The sequence below is a fragment of the Anomalospiza imberbis genome, chromosome 9 (genome assembly GCF_031753505.1).
Source record: "Anomalospiza imberbis isolate Cuckoo-Finch-1a 21T00152 chromosome 9, ASM3175350v1, whole genome shotgun sequence".
Classification (NCBI taxonomy): domain Eukaryota; kingdom Metazoa; phylum Chordata; class Aves; order Passeriformes; family Viduidae; genus Anomalospiza; species Anomalospiza imberbis.
Window position 1 is genome coordinate 9856566 of NC_089689.1, and position 15619 is coordinate 9872184.

The 15619-nt window shown below is 39.1% G+C and overlaps 1 long non-coding RNA gene across 1 annotated transcript; it reads left to right on the plus strand.

Annotated features, from left to right (window-relative positions):
• The first annotated feature begins 2545 nt into the window (after window positions 1-2545).
• Window positions 2546-9611, plus strand: LOC137479257 (uncharacterized). Its single transcript, XR_011002092.1, has 5 exons — window positions 2546-2792; window positions 3119-3298; window positions 4257-4435; window positions 6917-7088; window positions 9184-9611. It is a non-coding gene; the product is annotated as an uncharacterized lncRNA (long non-coding RNA).
• Window positions 9612-15619: the final 6008 nt, after the last annotated feature.

Below are 15619 nucleotides of genomic sequence, written 5' to 3' on the forward strand. Positions count from 1 at the left end.
AATATGCATTTCCAGTCTTTAAAAAAATAAGACAAAAATGCATTTCTTTAAAATTTAATAACATTAAGGGAAACCTTTCTGATTTCTTTAGGTCAGTTTTCAAATCATAGATAATTTAGGCTGAAAAAGCTTTTGTAGGTGGTTCAGTTCTCTTCTCAACACAGGTCTCATTACTTCAGGTCGCTCGTGCTGTGTCCAGTCCAGTTGAACCCTCCAAAGATGGATATCCTGCAAGTTCTGCTGAGTGCTGATCGCTGCAATGCATTGGTAAGGAAGCAATTCACAGGCAAAACTTTCTCCACTTTTCTGAACACAACAAGAAATGTTCCACTTTCTATCAGAGGACGTTCTCACTGAACTTTCTGGGTTGAATATAATAGCTTTCAGGAACCAGGCAACAGAGCTTTGTATCTGGGGGATCTAACAGGTGTCTAGAGGCGTCTCCTCCATTTAGGCTCGCATGAGCCCACTGTGGAAGGGATTACTTAAGTCGCTCAGGATTCAAAAGTTAGCACAGTAAGTAAAATCTTTCCATTACTTTGTGATTTACAGCTGGTTTGTTCCCTTATTTACAAAATTAGTTGGTTTTTTTACCAGTTAAATCTCTTGTAGACTTATTGGGGAGGTGACAAAAATCTGAGAATTGTCACTATCACCAGGATTTTTAAAGGGTCCCTTAAAAAGTGTGCAGTGATTTGACTCATATCTTTTAACAAATTCTGGCAGCTGTAACATCACTGCTAGAACTACTTATAGGCCTTCACAGTGTGCAAATCCCCTGTGAGTTCACAGCCCCTGTGCAGACCTCTGCAGAAGTGGGGAGCAGAGCTTTTGCCTCATCCCTCCTGACCTGTCCTGCCTCCTCCAGCTCCCATCCCTCTTCCATTCAGAGCTCAGGCCAGGAGAGTCAAGGAAGCATTTTTTGTGAGTATTTTTGTGGCAAAGTGCTGCTTTCAGAAACATGCATCAAAGACACAGTTGATCCTTTCTATTTTGTTCCAGTTACTTGCAGAAGAGAGGATCCAGGCAAGTGCAAGGAGCCTCTTCCTCCACCTTCCTGCGATACCAGGGCAGCGCCAGGTCAGATCTCCTGCCAGAAGTGAACATGGGGTGTTTTGTTTAAGCTGGGAAGCTGATAGTGTTGAACCCATCTATTTGAATAAACCAGCTGGCTGTCCTCTTGCCATCTCTGATGTAAATCTATATGGCATTGTGGAACTTTATTTATTTTAAGCTTGCAATATTTAGCAAAGCAAACCAAAAGGGTTCTTTCTAACCTCCATAGCATTTTTTCTACTGAGCTATTTGTTGGAAAGATATGTTCACGTATAATTAAATGTGGCTTGGTTAAACCTTTGCAGTTGGTAGCTTAATATATATTTTGTTGTGCTTTGAGTACAAAGGCTATATTATGCTTTTGTTGGCATCCTTGCTGGTTAGAATGCCAACTGCATAATTTTGTTCTCTGCTCTATGTCAGAATTCAAGTGCCGAGGGCTCAACAGGTGGTGCTGGGATAAAGTTCTGGAAAATCAAATAGGTAATGTGGTTATTTCTTTTGTCAAATTATAATTGAAAACAGAGACAAGTAAAATGAAACTCACATTTTCCTAGTGCAAAAGAGAGACTAGAATTAAACTCAAATCAGTTTCCATGACAAATACACATTACTACTGGAGCTTGGTCTGTAAATAAACATGCAACACCTTAGTTTTGATGTAGAATGATTTTTTTTCTCTGTAAATTTAAACCTTAAGCATCAGTGTTTAAACAATAACAGAAGACCAGAGTCCTCCATGAATCTTCCGTCTTGCTTGTACATATTTAGGAGAAAATATGCTAAAAGCTTCAGAAAAACTTTGAAAATATTTAAATCTGAAAAGTCAGAAAATTTGAGATAATCTGTAATACATAACCCAAATGTTTAACATAAGAGTTTCCTGCCGTATTGTTTTCTAATCATTGCTATATCCATGCTCCCAGAAGAAAATGATAAATGCACTGGAAATTCCAGTGAATGTGCTGAATGAGGTGCTGCTCATTTTATGCTTGACTTGGATAATGTTTATTAATCCTAAAATCATAAAAATGGGATAAAACTTTCTATAACAAAAATGCAACAAATCATATATTCATAGCTTGGTTTTCCAAAATGGCACATAAAAAGGCCCATGCACTTCCAAGACTATCCACTTTGCTATTGTGGCTGATCTTTTTTACACCAAGATGTTTTTATTTTCCTCTGAGGACCTATCCAAATCTAATATAAGTAATCTTATGTACAGTTCCAATGATTATCATGGTTTTATTTAGTTTTCCGTTCCTCCTCATTTAAAGACATTTCTCCTAAACTATACATTTCTCAACTCAAAGTTTTGTCAGCTTTGAACGCATCATTCACTGGAGCAGCTTCCTGCAGTGGCCTCCATTCCTTAGGCTGTCACAAACATCTTTATGTCCCTTTCAAGCTCTTATTTAACTCAAGGTGCTGCCTTTGTCTGGGACCAGATGGTGCATCCTGTTCTTTCAGTAAGTCATTCCATCAGTGATCAGGAACTAAGCAGCATGGAAAAGGGGTATCACATCAATCCAGAAACTTTGGTATTTTCACCTTTTGCATACCATGGGGACTCTGGTTTAGTCCCAGCAGAATGCACACGTTTCTCTCCCTGGCTGTGGCTGTGCCACTGAGTGCCAGGGCTGTGGTCAGGGGATGGGACACACCGCACAGAGCATGGCCTGAGAAACTCCTGAATATGGCATCAGAAATTGCAGGATGTGACAGATCACAGGGTAAGATGCTGACAAATGCACACGTGGTTAAGGAGGAGTTTTGTGAGAAACAGCTGAATTACAGAGAAAGGTAGGGCTCTGTGTTGGGGTTGTTTTAGGATTTGAGATAGTACAAGGCCAACAGTGCTGGAAACTGTATCAGCTTACCCATACACAGCTGAGATCACCTTGTTTTGGTATCAACAATACCAAAATTAAAATTCAACACCTACAGAAGTTGAAAATGGAAAAGAGAGTAACTGGATTCATAGAGAAATAATAAATCCATTACTCTTTTAGCTGTTGCCTTTTGTTGGTCATCAGTTTAATTTCTTCAAACTTTTCAGTATGAAGATACCTGGGAACAAGAAGATATTTACCGAGAAAAAAGATCCCAGTTCAACATGACGTTCTTCACAATCTCACACTTGGACTGACCCTGTTCCAGCTTGGTTAACCCAGGAAAGCTGCACCTCGTTGTTTTAGGAGTTAATCTGTAGCTTCGCTGCAAGGGACTGGCTCAGAAGGTAAAAATATTACAGCCAATGTATTATTAAGTTCTTTACCCCTTTAAAAATCCTTTTCCTGCACTACTGCATTTCTAGACTGACCTGAGACATGCCATGAGGACAGATCCCCTGTCTATGATTTTTCATAAATGTTCAATACATAAGAAATAGTCTTCTGGCTTTCCTTTTTTTTTTTTTTTTTTTTCTTTTAAATAACCATCTTGAATATTTATCTTATTGATCTGATAGCTTTTTGGAAAAGAAACAGCTGAGAAGCAGATGATGTGCCCTTTTCATTGACAAAGATTTATGTCTTGCCTGGAAGGACTTGATACTTTGAGGGCTCACAGCAGACGTAGTCAAACACAAGTAGCACGTAGTCCAGTGCTTATCCAGGGTAACCAAGACTGCTGCTCCCACACTTCTTTTGTGTGAAATTAAATCAGCCACACCGAAATGGGCATAGATTTAAAAACATGATAAGAATTCTATCAAGAAGGGGAGAGAGAGGCTCAGAAGCATTTTGAATCAATGAATACTGTGCAGAAATAAGTAGGGTGTGCATGAACACTTCTGGTAACCTTCTGCAGGAGCCGTCTGTGTGCTTGCCAGGCACGCTCTCCCCACAGGAACGGGTGAGGAGTTCAGCCACAGGGCTGACCACCCTTTCCCCACAGCTGTCACAACCACTGCAGTTTGGCTCTAGCATTTGTATCATTCAATTCTGTGCTGAGGCACAAAGAGAAGGGAAAGAGAATGAAACATGTTCTTAGGTGCCTCTTTGCCATGGACTGCATGGCAGTCGGTGGCACTGACGCGGGGTCACTGACTGCTCAGAGAAAAGGCTTATCTGAATTTCAGCACAACTTTTTAGTTAATGTATTAAAACATCAAAATAAACCACTACCAGTTTTTTTTTCCTTTAAGCAGGGGTTGAGAAAGGTAGACTAAAATAGTAAAATTCTGCTTTTCCCAGGAGATCCTTAATTTTCTCCAAGGATAATTTGACAGTTTCCACCAGCTTTGCCACAGCTGAAATGAAGCAGAAGGAATAAATGTCTTTTAGTGTGTGGTGCTTGTACTCATATGAGCTTTTGTGGGAGGCCAGAAGAAGGGCAAGGGATTGGGTGTACCTTCATTTCCTGAAGTGAGCAGGTAAACCTGTGGATTTTCCCATTCCCTGCCCCTCATCCTCCTGCCAGTCCAGACAGGTCAGCCCATGGAAGTGCTACTGATGGCAGCATAAATTGAATATTGGAAAGCACAGGCAGAATTTGCCCCAGAGGAACTTAACCATGAATTGGCTTAAAAAACCATCTTTTATCTAATATAAATAATGCTAACATCTTCAGAAGTATTACTGTTATCCTGCAACTGAGAAGAGAAAAAAACTGAATAGCCAGGAAATTCATTTTCTTACATGCTGGAAAGCCTAGAGGTTAATGCACACAACGAGATGGCCAGAGACCTGGGGGCCATTCCTTCTTCAGACAATATTCTGCATTGCACCAGGCAACTCACTATGTTTCTTTTTCAATAATTTCATCCATAAAATGAGAATGAACCTACATGACTCCCATTCCAGTGAGGATGGTAGGGCTCATCTGACTTGGTTATGAAATGAGACTGCTCAGATAGAAACAAGCTCCTGAAATTCAAATTATTCATATTACTCCATGCTGTTCCATTACAGAAAAAATGGCAGATTCTTCTGTGGTACTTAAGAACAGAGAAACAGTTTGTTTTTTTCTGGTTTTTCTTTTAAATTGTTACAAATTTGAATAGGATCTACATTTTGCCCTTTCACATACAGCATTTGATTAATTGTCATGTAATATCTGTTTTATATTGATCTCTTAGAAAGAGTCTATATTATGTTTAATTTTTTTGAAAATAACAAAAAAGGTTTTTCTGTATAGCTGTTTGCTGTTGTTTTCTGAGAGCACATAATGAAACAGATATTTGGAGAAATATAGGAGCAGGGGCTTAGTATGTGTGTGTGTATGTGTGAAAAGTGTTTAAACCTGCAACCAGATTTCAAATTTTTCTTGAGTTTGCATACAAAAAATTGTAAATATTCAGACTGAAAAAAACATCTGTGTTATTAAAAAACAGGAGGGTAAAAAAAAATCCTCCAGAACAGGAGTATGGTAGGCATTATTTCTCCTCTCTCCCAGCACTCTTACAGCCCAGAAATACTTACAGTTATATTTTCATCTCAGTTCAATGTGATTTCAGCGACTCAAATCCCTTTTTCCATTAGTGTGAGCTAAGCTGCTCAGGCTTTGTCCATGGATGTTGCCCTACTTTTGTCACTGTCTCTTTGAGCCTTCAGTTCAGTTCCCCTGCTCTGGACTGCCAGGTAGGTGAACCTCACAGGGCTCTGGCTGGCTGGAGCATCACTCCCAGGCTACAGCAACACCTGCTGTGCCTCTCCAAACTGTGGCACATTTAACACTTCCTTTTCCCCTCCAGGTCAGGACAACTTTTGGGATCACAGCCCTGGCAAGGGCTGCTGAGTGCAGCCAGCCCAGGCCAGCAGTGCCCCATTGCTGGCGCTGGGAGGGCTCTCAGCACATCTGCCCCTGTTACTCTGGTCCAGAGATTAGCAGGGGAAGAGGCTGGGAACCACTCTGGGTTTAGACCTGTGTGCATTCTGCCAGCCCAGCCCTCCACAGAGCTTCCCCTTTTCTTCTTGTTCTTGGGTATGTGCATGGGGCATGGTGCTTTTTGAATACCTCTTCACTTGTCCCTCTGAACCATCCTCTCTATTGTCCTTTCAATTATTTCATCTTAGTTTCTTTTTACTGCAAGTAGTCTAAGGACAGAGGATCTTTATCTGATCATTATGCAACATAAAATGGCAATGCTTACCCTGAAGTGTCTGGTTTCCAGTAACAGTCACAGTGACAGACATTGCCTTGTACCACATGCCTAAATTTCAAAATATTGCAAGAGAAGAGCTTGGTACCTTACTGAAATCTATTCCAGCCGTTTTTATGCTTTTATTATGATTAATGGATGAAACACAACCATTTGTACTGCATTTATTATCACAAACAATATTGAAAGTAATTTGACCCCTACAGTACTTTCTTTTTTTAATAATACTATACAGTGGCAAAAAGGCTATGAAATGCTGTGCAGAGATCTTTATCTTAGTTGAACTGGTTGAAATACAGACAATGGAAATTCTCTGGGTTGACACTGGTATAATAGGAAGCAGCATATGACCTGCTTTTCTGAGCAATGTGCTGTCACCACAAACTACATCCCCATACATACCCAACATATAAAAAGTTTATTTGTCAGCCTGCTCCTGTGAGCTCTTTATTTATGGCTACTTTATCATCTGAAATAAGCCATGTTTTTCATTATTAGAAACATAACACTCTGGCAAAATCTGAAGTTGTATAGGAGAATGTGAATGCTTTTATTATGAAGTCATTTTGCTGTAAGCACTGGAGAAATCAGATAATACCACACTGTGTTATTCACCTAGCAGGTCAAGTGTGATAGAACAGCATGGAGTTCAAAAAACCTCTCCTGACATGGTGTGGTTCACCAAACGACCAAATTACTGTTTCTCCCAGGACTTGAAAAGTTGGGAACTCAAGGTAATATTTTTGTCTGCAGCTTCTTCAGCCAGAGACTGTGCACTTGTGCACAGCCCTTCTCTGTCCCTTGGAGGGTTCTCTCACAGCTGCCAGATGAGAGGATAGCATTGTGTGCCATTTACTTCAGTGTGTACCAACCATTTAGCTCTTCAGAGATGCTCTAAGAGCTCCCCTGAGGAGTCAGAGCTGAGGTAAGACACTGACTGACATACCTGAATGCCATACCTGACATACCTCTTACTGGTCACATACATTCAGCAGAGCTAAGCTGCCAACTTTCTAAATGTAAGGAAAAGCATTATGTCCTGACATTGTCATTCTCAAATTCAAATCCTCACAGGTGGATAAAGTAAAAAAAATATCAGGCTTGGCAGCAATTTACCTTAAAATGGCAAGTTAATTTAAAAAAAAAAGCACAGCTAGCCCAATCCATGTAGAGTCTGCTTAAAGGCACAATAAAGGTTCAGTTTAAATGTATACCATTAAATAGTGTCTTCAAATATCAAACATAGTTGCCATGTCTAAAGAGCAGAGACACGTTTATCAGGAGAAAAAAGCCATCCTCCGAAACGTAAGTCCTATTCTATGGAGAAAAGTAGATAAGAGGCTTGACTTGGAGAATTTAACTGAAACCACTGTAAATAGGCCCACAACAGTTTGAAGAGTGACTTGCTAAACATACAAACCTAATAACTGCATTCACTTACCTCAGGCTAGAAGGTAATTGGTAAACTGATGGTGCCAACATATGGCAGAGGTATAAAAGGAGAAGTTCTGGAAGAGAAAGGCATTGCAGGAAACCTGAATATGTTATTTACATCAATAATCAGTAAGGGAGGACAGTGAGGTTCCTACATGAAACCAAAAGTATCTCCAGGACTGCATCAGATCACAGTGTCAAAAAAATATTTCACTTGGAACAGAGGGAATTCCCTCAAATATGAAATACCCACTACTAGCTCAGTATAATCAATTATTTGCACTGACCTCACTACCACAGGCAAGGAAAAAGAAGATGAAAATATGTGAGAAAGGCTCAGAGGTGACCCTGCGACCTTGGGACCAGAAAACCAGAAGTGCTGCAGCAAACTGGTAGAAGTTATAAAAAGAAATCAATGTGGGGAAAAATATGTCCCTCAAAAAGGGGTTGACCTGACTGTTGTGGAAGAAATCATGTCCCCAAACCTGCTAGAACCCCATGAAGGGATCAGCAGGTTCATTTTTATGAGGAAACCCCAGAAGTCCAGTTCAGTGTGCACCCTCCAAAGCACAACTGTGTCCTGCCTGCCCTATTGAATGACCCAGCTTTGTTAGAGCCATCAAAACCTACTGCACCTATAACTAATATTGCAGAACTTTGCTTTTCTTGTTGGATGGTACAGAATTCTCTGTATTCCTGATTCTTTTGAAAGCTGCAAGTCAAACCTCATATGTATCAATTAGACAGTGAAAATGCACTGCTGGAGTTGCCTATGGATTCTAACCTAATGAAAAATTGCTTGCATGCTGTAGAGAGACATAACAGATTGTTACTGCCATTGTTCATCCTTTGGAATTTGGTCTGAGTCTGAGCTTGTTAATCAGCAGTTCGTCCTGCTTGTACTTGCGAGCACTCAGCGCCAAGAGTGAATTTCCTCTCTGTGCTTTTGCACTAGAAGCTTTGCCAAAGGTATTTTGTTCACGATGTCAGTCAGCTGAGCTCTTGCCTTAATTGTGCCAGTAACTCACGTCTGGAGATTATTCATTCTGCTCTGGTGCAGCAAGCAGCGTGTCAGCCTGGAGCTGGTGGAGACACTGGGTCTTGTGTACACCCAGTTCAGGTCTGGGGACACCAAACATGATTCTGGACCTTTTTTCAAGTGCCCTGCAGCCCTGAACAAGGGAATTTTGAAGGTGTGCTAAGACTGTAAAAATGCTGATTTCTTGATAAAAAGTAGCAGGTTTACAACCACTCATGTTGTATGAGTGCTGCTGTTGTGCAAGATTTGATCTGATTATAAGGTTTGTTCAAAGAGGTTTGTTTGAGATCATTACCAAGAAACTATAAAATTACTGTCAGGGAAATTATTTTGAATAATATCTACTACAAAACAGTTGTTATGGCAAAACTAATGGCAACTTCTAACACGAGTATTTTTTCTTGCTGTGTCTGTCTAGATTATAGTTGTACATAACTTTGCAAAACCAATTTCATATCATGTGCTGATTCTTTTAAAGAAAAGATCAGCTGAAAGTTATCAGATATTCTTGGCCAGATTGACTATCTTGTTTTACTCCCTTTCTCAGAAAAATAATAGAAAAAGCATGAAAGAAAACTCAGCTAAGGCAAAATTCACAGAATTTAAGAGAAAAAAAATTAAACCACAAAATGACAGAGTGGTCTGGGTTGGAAAGTACCCTAAAGGGACATCTTCAATTGTATCAGGCCGCTCTGAGTCCTGTCCATCCCGGCCTTGAATGGATCCAGATCTCCAAGTATGTGTTTGAAATACTGCTCCACCTTCCCATGTTCACCCAGCTCAATGCAAAGTCCTGCAAATGAAAAAAATAAATAGTGATCCCAAAAAAAAAAAAAAATAGACAGAGGCTGATGCCTTCATCTCCTAAAGGATTTTGATGTCCTGTCCCAATAAAGGTTTAAAGCAAAGATAAGGTTATTTTCATTAGCTGTTTAAAGTTTGGATGAAAACATTGTGGTACTTCATTTTTCTTGAGACTTTTTTCCCTTTCCTTTTTTTTCTGGTTTTTTTTTTTTCCCCACAAAGCTACTTCTGAAACAGTCTTTTGTTGGCATAAATGCTGTTCCAACTTTTATCCTTGATAAAAACTACAATAACTAAGAGGCAAACCTTACAAAGTAGCTCATGAGTAAATGAAATTTAATGGGGTCAATTATCCCCACATGCTTGTGTGCAGATTTCATTAATATTAATAAGTCGTAGACATGCTATTGAGCTGAAGAATAGGCTGTCACTGGCCTCTACACGCTGTTTTGTGTGTGCTGATTTAGGATTATTCAAGAGAACACATTCATTTCCAAATGTCTAACATATCAGTGGCAGAAAACCCTACATTTGCCCATTATACCTGCAAGATACAGAAAGATTGAAAAAATAGCTTAAACGACTGAAACAGCGCAGATTCCGTTTGTGCTTTTTCCATAGTGCAGAATCACATTACATGCATGTCTCGCCATAAATATTTAATGGAGTGGAAATGAATATGTAGAAGGCTGGGTTCTTCCCTCTAAGGGTTAAATTCCATTTCTGCAAATTGGTTTGTGCCCTATTTCTGTTCCTGTTTCTCTGTGCATCTAGACATTTTCTTGGCATCTCTAACTCTTCTGAGGTTTCAGGAGATCTTTGGAGATTTGCTAGTAATTGACCTGTTTGGATTGCCCATGACTGGCATTTGCTAAAAGATAATACAGTCCTGCATTTTGTTGTTAAGTGCTGGTTGTGTTATTAACTTGTGGCCAAACCAGAAGAAAGGCTCAGGAGACATCATTTTCCCTCAGACAACTTCATTTGGTTCTTACGGTAATCTCCATTAAAATGCAGCACTTTGGTCTCAGCTGAGGGGCGTCACATACTCCTTAACTTGTCAGCTCTGTTTGGCCAGTAATGAATACACCCACTTTGCTTTGGTTTTTTTAAGATATTACTGTACACTAAGGGTAAACAATCAACATCACATCAAAGTCAGATGATTTAACCTTCTGCCACTTCTCTAACCACTAAAGAGTTCCTGCCAGGGCTAGCTGGGTATTGGAACATGTGTAAATGTTTTCTGAGAAAACAGAATTACCAAGTGGAGGAAATCTGATGTTTTCTCCTTAGAAAACAGGAATAATTAATAAGATTAGATCTACCATATCCCAAAGGAGTCTGAATGAACCCTATTTGTTTCATTTTTATCATGTGACAAGAATAAATCTTGCCCCCAGTTACAATAGCATAGTTCTGGAGGAACCTCCTTCAAGTTTAGTTCTGCCATAATTTAAACTGGTACTGTCTCAGTGTAATACATCTGCTTTCAGCAAAGTTCCTCATCTCTAGCACCATCTTTAACAGCCAAGAAGAAAATGAAAAACAGAGTCTGGAAACAATGAATTAACACTAGCCAGATAAGCATAGGGAATCTACTTTGTGTAACACAAGAATTAAGTACTGCTGATCTTTGCAAGTAGCAATGACAACTCATGTACAATGCCTTGGGGCCTGCAATAACCTGGAGGCTAATTAACTGCAGAAAGGGCTTTTTATATTACACTTTGCATTAAATAAATTCAGCACAAATCCACAGAGACCAATAAGCATTTTTAGGCAGTCTAGCTAAATTTTACCCCAAAAGTGATCAAGCTACATAGAATTCTGGCTTGTGAAATGTCTGATTAATGTATTGTCCTCCAATAATTCAGGTGCTTAAGATGAAAATAAGAGCAAATAAGAGATGCAGATAGAGAAAGTCTTCTGTCAGTATGATGTTCATGACTTTTTATCTCTTTAAACATAGTACTAAATAGAAATACATAGAAAATTAATTCAGGGGTTTTAAATACTGCCCTAAAATGTGTCATCATTTTAAAACCAGAAACTGATGTGATCAAGTGAGTAAAAAAGGAAGAGAGGAGGCACAGCTTAATTTCAAGGCTCATCCAACTTCCCCACTCTCTCACTGTCTCCCAGTTACCGCCAGAGAAAGATTCCAGCAGGATATAAGCACAGTGCTGCAAAGCCAAGTGCACAGCAGGGATATCAGCAGGGATTCTCTGGGGGGAAAATAAAGTCCTGCTTTTTTCATAAAACTTCTGATCACAGTCAACAACTGGGATGCCTCCAGATTTGTGTGCAGTAAATATGGCATCAAGTAAGCCACTTAAAAATACACACTAGGAGTAAATTATTTCTGTTTGGGTCTCAAGGACATATTCCTCTTCTCTTTGTAGATGTCTTTGTCTTGTTCTCATCCTCTCCCACACACACTCAAGAAGACTAGAAGCAGAAACAAGGCAGAAACCATATCTAATTTCCATACTTGGCTTAAAAGTAAGACATTGCTCATTTTTTATTTCCAAGCTAGCAGGTATGTGAATCAGAACTGGTGAGCTAAGATTTAAGTTATTATAAGTGAACTAGGCATTCTTTTTGAACATTTCTCATACAGTTATAATACACTGAACACAGCAAGAAGTGGAAGCAAGTAGAATCTTGCTTGAATCTTTTTAGAACCTTCAGGTTAAAGAAGCTTCCCAGTACTTCTCTCCATTAAAACAGTAAAATTCCTTAAAAGAAAATCTGTCTCCTTCCATAGGAGGTGTCAGGTATGTTCACTACTATCTGATGCAGTCTCTGTCTTGAGAAATCTGAAATACCAATAGGAGCACTCAAGCACACCAGCATTATCTTTGCAAGACAAAGCAGGATAAAGTGAAAAGAAAACCATATTATCTGATGTCCTTATCCCAAATTTGAAAGAAAAGGAGAAGACACTGGTGGAGTTCACAAAATTATAAAATAAAGTAAGCCTGTCCCTCACATAGAATCTTTCACAGAGACACTGGCACTCCCTTTTCGAAAAATGAAGCTTAGCCACCAATACAGGTTTGTATTTAGGACCTTCATAGAATAACTGCAGAAATTTATGCTGGGAGTAGTTCAGAGAAACCTTATCTCTCCTCAGGTTACAACCCCACTAATAAACAACTTGTCAACCTGCATCAGGAGGGCTTTACCCACGAATTAACATATGAGCTGTTTGCCATCAGCCAGCCTCAGCTGCTCACAGGTGGAGGCAGGCTGCTTTAGCCCTTCATTCTCCTAGGACTTCTGCGATATTATGGCTGAGGCAAAGTTGTCACGCTTTAATTGTCATACAGTACCAGGAAAGTAACAAGGATTTATACCTAGCTCCCCTTTTTAACTATTGGTGCTTGGGGTATTTTTAACATTTGTAGAAGTGTCTCAGAGTCAGGGTTAAGATAAATGCACTGGTCCCTGGAATTCCTGTGTTATGCACTGTTTGCACTGTTGCTCTGTCTTGACAGAGAGGTCATCATGGCATCTCCCTGCTGACAGCATCCTGCATGTCACCTCTGGCAAGGTTTTGGCTGAGGCTGCTGGAGAAAAACCAACAGATAAAACCATGATTCCAAAGTTTGGTTGTTTTTTGGTTTTTTGTTTTTTTAAAGAAGATCTGAATCTCGTGAATAAAACTATGTCTTTGCAAAAAAAAAATATTAAAAAGGAGGAATGTTTCTCCTGTAGTCAAGAACCTTCCTTAATGAGATCCAGACAGATTTACATTTTCTAAAAGCACAAGACTTTGGGTTTTTTTCCATTTAAATCATCAACTCCTGCATAAATTACATTTGTAAGACCCATTGGCTCCAATCAAAGGGTATTTAAGAGTCTGGCTGAGTTATGAAAGGACCAGGTAAGAGGAAGTGGAAAAAACGCAAGCTATAGGATATCCATTAGTAAGATGACTAATATTACTACAAATCTGATTTGCCATTTCTTTGGTTTCTTTCATGGAGATTTAAAGATAATTGTAGCAAGCATTCAGGAAGAAAAACTAAAAGAGAGACAAATCCTGCAAAGAGAAGTCATATTTACAAATGCTCAATATTTCTTCTGGCTTATTGTAAATTATTTATGAGGTGCTTTTCAATATTAAAATTCTTCATTAGTTTATTGGACACATGGTCAAGATTAGTAATGAACTAATTGTCATAGAAAAGAATTTATGGCTTACAGTCTCCAAAAAATCAGTAGTTTGGCTTCTGTGGGTAAAAATGAGGTAATGTAACAAAGTCCTGACTATGAGGAAACAGTTTTTTAAATCACAGACAAATAAGATTAATGCTACATCCCATGCTGTGCTGAAAGGGATATCTTGCATGGTTAAAATATATTTAAAAACTGTCTAATTTCCTTGGGTTTTCCTGTTTTACCTTTTTTTTTTACATAAATGTTTCCTGTTCCAATAATATAACTTTTTCTTTGTCACATAGCTTGAATTTTCCTCAGCTTCAGTTATGAAAAGAAATTAGTTGAATTCTCTTTTCTAAAAGCCAACTTCTCATTGAGATTTCCACTTAGCCAGCAGTAACACTAAACTCAGGGCTGGAAATCAGGACATTGAGGACAATATTGTATAGGTTTTTTTCTTCTAATTGATGGAAACATTTCTAGTGCTTTTGTTTCTCAAAATCTTGGTAAATTTTGTCCTTGAATTGATCTGGCAAATTGGTTCAAAATGAACTTGTAGGAAAACAGGAGCTCTTTCAGGGCACTGTTTCATTTCAATACATTTTCATATCATTTTGCTGGTTTGGACAAATACCATCATTTAAGGCAGTTAATAACAGATCTGTAGGCAAGGCAGATGGATCTCTGTAAAGCAAGAACTCCCCTCACTGGTTGCTGGACCTCTTCTTCAGCTTTTGAAAAACTTTTACAACAAGTTTCAGCCCAAAATCCAAATCCAAAGCAAATATCAAAAGGCTTAATTCATCTCTTTGGCTTGCTTTATATGTGTGTTCTGTTTTAAGCTGGTTGTTTTCCATCTGGTCACAAACACTAGGGCCTTTTTCAAGTTGTGAACACTGGGAAATCTGCAAAAATTAAAACTGTATATCCAATTTGAATTTTTCATAATTTTTTATCTGTAATTCCAGGGCCAGAAGGTTTAAATAGCCTCATGAAAGCATGAGGGCCCCAGCTTTTTTCTGTGATTCACCCAGTTTGGACATCAGAGAGCACCTAAGTCAAGAGGTTCAGACAGAAAATACTAATGGATAAACTGTTATAAATGAAACTTCACTGTGACATATTGGAGAATCATATGTTGTAAACTGGAAAGAGTAGGAGGGGATTCAGCACATGGCAGAAAAATGCATGCTTATGTGAAGAGAAGCTCCAAAGCTTTTCAAGTTAGTTTTGCTTTATCTGTACATGCCAAGAAACACCAGACCAGGCAATCTACGCTTACTAATTTTCACCCTATTAAAGAAAAGAGGAGAGGAAAAAGGGCAGTACAGTTTTCTTTGGCAGCCTATAGCACCGTAGGAAACATTTTTATACAGATGTAAGATGCTGTTCATGAATAACTGTTTCAATTTTAACAGAAGGAGCTACTGGGGTAACCTCCTGCTAGAGCTTTCCTGTTCCATCTCAGACATGAGAGGCAGTTGTGCTGTGCCACAGCCAGGCTGCAGCCAGGGTGACACTGGCTCTCAAATACTTTTCTGCTTGTTTGCTGCTTGCTTCCAGAGCACTTCTGCCTAATGTCACCAGTTTTTTTGTAATCAGAGCCATCTTTTTTTGGTTACTTAAAGGAGAATTTCATCCCCAAAGCCCCACACTGATGTCCTCTGTACCTCCACAGCTGTCATGCCACCAGCTCCACTTCAGGGCAGTGACTACTGATGCAACAAGCAGGCAATTCCTACACCCCCACAAAGTGACCAGTTGAACCAAAAAAGCCTCTTGACTATTTTACCTTATGGCAAATTCAGAGACTCTGACTCTCTGTCATGTTCACAAGACCTAACTACTTCCCCATAACTGTCACAACCTCTTTAGCATTTGGAGAAAATTAAACTAAATGCAACATGCCAACATCAAATACTCAAAAGACAACTTTTAATTTAATTACTGTAGACATAGAAAAAGGAGTTCTTTAAGGAAGTCTGTCAACTAAGAGCTATATATAACTC